The sequence below is a fragment of the Thalia democratica genome, chromosome 6 (assembly GCF_965202585.1).
Source record: "Thalia democratica chromosome 6, ktThaDemo2.hap1.1, whole genome shotgun sequence".
Lineage (NCBI taxonomy): Eukaryota > Metazoa > Chordata > Thaliacea > Salpida > Salpidae > Thalia > Thalia democratica.
In genome coordinates this window covers 39,035,002-39,039,148 of record NC_139170.1, presented here as the reverse complement: position 1 = coordinate 39,039,148, position 4,147 = coordinate 39,035,002, and the positions used below count along the sequence as shown (strand labels likewise).

General features: G+C 37.2%; 1 pseudogene; it reads right to left on the bottom strand.

Moving 5' to 3' along the window:
- Positions 1–975: 975 nt before the first annotated feature.
- On the bottom strand, positions 976–2,829 carry LOC145839058 (uncharacterized; annotated as a pseudogene).
- Between the last annotated feature and the right edge of the window lie 1,318 nt (positions 2,830–4,147).

Sequence of the window (4,147 nt, the reverse complement as noted above, 5' to 3'; positions counted from 1 at the left end):
CCTACATTTTGAAACAATAAAACAGAACAAATAACCAGCAATTTAAAACTGCATAATCTTGAGATTGTTATCTATTCGTTGCTCAGTAAGCTGTAAAACCGTCCAATTAACACAAGCACACTTATTACCTTTATATTCAGTTCACTTAAAAATAAAATAGTGTCGCACACCTCAGAGTTGATTTAGAGTTAAAGTTTTTGTAGGTATATTCAGGGTTGCCACTCGTTTTTTCAAAAAAAAAATCCAGGTTTTTCAAGGTAAAGTGGCAACCCTGTATATTTTACTTAAGTTAGTGTCTTTAAATTCACAACTTTATTCCACACAAAATCGACTGTCTGACACAAACTAAAGACAAAATTGTGAGCCAAAGCGACGACAGTGAAATCGAACTTAACAGAATAAATAACTAAAACGATTATTTGATTTAGTAGGTAATAGCTTAACTTTTGTAAAATGTTTTACATAACTTTGTGTGATTTATTTTAAAAGACTGATTTTGTCAGAACTTAATAAAACTCTCTCACTTCGTTTTTTAATAAGTTCAGGCCAAATTTTCAGTTAAATTTCATTGTATTGTTTGAAAACATTTTGGATTTTTGTAATTAAAAATTAAGACTACTGTTTAATAAATATTCAAATTTAAATGTATTTAAGATTAAATACTTAACAATTTATGTTTTTTTAAATCATATATTCAGCCCAACATATATTTCGTTTACCAATATTACCTGTACACAGTATAGGCAAAAAAAAAATTCATAACATAATAAAATAAATAATTTACAAATGAATCCATATAAATCAAAAAGCAAATAATTTTTAAATATTTATTAAGGCAAAGTGAAAAATATACATAACTGCAATATAACTTACAATAAAATAGCCTTCATCATTTACTTTTCAGAAAAATTTTCTAACAGCTTGATATTTATAAGTTAAAGTTAATTTGAAACAAAAATCACATGTAAAGGGAATGCACCTAATTTATAAAAAAATAACAGACACGCACATCACTTATCATTTCAAACTAACAGTAAAAAAGCAGCTATCACGTGGTGGCAGTGTTACTTCTTTGGTCGCATCACAGGACCATCGGGTGTCATTATGAACTCACTTTCCTCCTCATTTCCTCCAAGCGCCTGGTTGTCGAATGGACTGACGTAGCTCTTCTTCTGGTATCCACCACCTCCCCATCTGTTCCCTCCTTGAGAGTAGCTCCTGCCTCCCGAGAAACCCGAGTATCTCTGGTACTGGCGCAGGTTAGGCTCCACCGTCTGACCTGCCTCCTCCATAATCCTGATCAGGTCGCCGGCCAGTTTTGAGTCCTTCTTAGTGAAGTATGAGTAAGAAGTCCCCTTCTGCCCCGCCCTGGCCGTTCTTCCTATCCGCTGCACGTAGCCCTCGATGTCGTTGGGAAAATCGTAGTTTACAATATACCTCACATCGACCACGTCTATGCCCCTGGATGCCACGTCGGTGGCGATCAGTATAGGTGTTTCCCCGCTCCTGAAAGACTTGATGGCCTTGTCGCGCTGGTCCTGCGACTTGCTGCCATGGATGCACTCAACGTTGTAGTTCTCATGCCACAGGTCGTCCGCAACCCGCTGGCACTTTTTCTTCGTCTCAATGAAGATTATGGTCTTGTGATCAGGCGATGCGGTTATTTCGTCTAATAATTCCAACGTTCGGTCGTACTTTTCAAACTCGCTAAGGACCAGCACGTTCTGCTTGATGTCGTGGTTGGCAGTGAGCTCGGTTGATCCCACCTGAAAGTGAACTGGGTTCTTCAGAAAGTCGTTGGCCAGCTTGCGGATCTTCTGGGGCCAGGTGGCGCTCCACATGAGAGTCTGCCTGTCGGGACGAATATGCTCCAGTATCTGCCTGATCTGCGGCTCGAAGCCCATGTCGAGCATTCTATCTGCTTCGTCGAGCACCAAATAGCTGCAAGCAGTCAGGTCAATATCACCAGCCTCAAGAAAATCAATCAGACGTCCGGGAGTGGCGACCAAGAGGTCGCAACCGTACCTCAGCATTTTCTGCTGTTGGTACCTCGGCGCTCCACCGTACACACAAGTGTACCTGAACCCTTTCGGTGCGAACTTGGTCACTTCGGTTTCAACTTGCTGGGCTAGTTCCCTAGTTGGCAGCATCACAAGTGCTATGGGTTTACACCCACTCCTGTCGTGAACCTTCATCAGGCTAGTTACATGTACTAAGGCGGGAAACAAGAAGGCAAGGGTTTTTCCCGATCCAGTTTTCGCTATTCCGATCAGATCCCTACCAGCTTGAGCGTACGGCCAAGTCAGAGACTGGATCATGGTCGGTTTGTCGAATCCCTGACCTAACAGCTTCTGTTGCAGAACATCCGGGAATGTCGCCTCCGAAAACGTCAGGATCGGGTTTAACTCGCTGCCGTTGCTGATCGTGATGCTGTTGTTGGTGAGAAACTTCTTGATCTCCATGCTGCTGCGGTTTTCAGTGACTCCTGAAGCAACGTAGAAATTCTTTTCAACCACAGGCATCTGAGCCCATTCCTCCTTGGTTGGCGGCCTGACTTTTTGGTAGCTTTTCTGACTGTAACTGTTGTTACTCCTGTTGTTATTGGAACCCCACCTATTATTACCTCCATAATTATTACCTTGGCCATAACCATAAGATTTTATTGGTTTGTCATTTCCCCATCTGTTGTTATTGCCTGCAGATCTATTACCGGAATCATAACCATAAGATTTTATTGGTTTGTCATATCCCCTACTATTGTTATTGCCTTTGCTGCCTGACCTGTACGGCTTGTTGTAATTGCCACTGCTGCCACTGTCATTTCTCCTGTCGTTATTCTTGTTGCGCCATGATAGTGAACCTTCCGATTTCACATTAATACCACGACTCCATCCTTCTCCGTTAGACATTACTTAATAAATAAACACAAATCTGTTAGCAACATATTAAATCATTAGTAAAGCATATATCACCTGTTATTAAAAACTGTTTTTTTTTTGTGATTAACTTTACTGTACCTATAATAAAAATTCCCGTTGCAATTTTTTGACTAGTGATATTGAAAACAGAACTTCTAGAGTTCTAGATTGAAATGAAGATAAAAAAGTAAGTGAACTTAAATAATAAATATTTTTCAGTGGAAGATACTTTAGTCCTTTTTTAGTCCTTTATAAGCATCATAGAAGAGCTAAAGGATTTTTAATATTTTCAAATGATTTTTTTATTATTACTATTAAAAATTTCTAATGTACAGTATCATTTTTTTTTTTGAATAATAGTTGATTGTTTAACAACATTAAGGAATTACATTTATACAAGTAGTTTTTAATGCAAACTTATTAAGAATGAATTAAGTCACAACAATGTAAATAAAACATGTCGTTTGTAACATAAATTCAAATTGAGTTCTTATAAAAAGTCTAAATCAGGGTTTCCCCAATTTTTTTCAAAGGTCGCTTTTAAGACACTAGATTTCTCAAAAAACTACCATTAAAAAGGCTTAAGATCTTTTTTTATTTGCTATTCATCATCAACTCAAGAATATCTAGTGTAAGTTTAAAATAAAGGCATTGTGACTGACTGTTTTACGGCTTGTGACCACATAAATACTTTCAAAGATATCTAGTTTTAAAAGTTTTAAAATTACCATAAAAATAATATAAGACCTTTTTTTGTTGTGCTCTTCATCAGCAACTACAGAACATCTAGTGTAAGTTTCAAATTATTACCTCATGGCCCCTCTGTGGTCCCTTTGCTGCTCATGGCCCACTAAATTTAAGTAATGGCCACCAAGGTGTCCACTTGGCCAACTTTGGGAAACCCTTGTCTAAACCATTTATTCTACACACAAAAAAGGGACTTAAGAACTTGTGCACACATTTATCATAAAACTAGCAGGCTTTGCAGAAAAGTTTTTTTTTTAAATTCTCCGAAAATTTGAGTTAATTGAAAATTAGACAAGCTACATTAGATTATTTATAGTTAAAAAAATGAAACTCAGTCACCATAACTAACTTATACCTGAACCTGAGTTTATAAAGAAAGTTAATAAAGCTTTTAGATTCAGCAATCTTACCTCAGCAGTTTAAGATTTGTTACACAATGCAAATATATCTTTAATATCAAATTAGTAGTATACAATTTATTA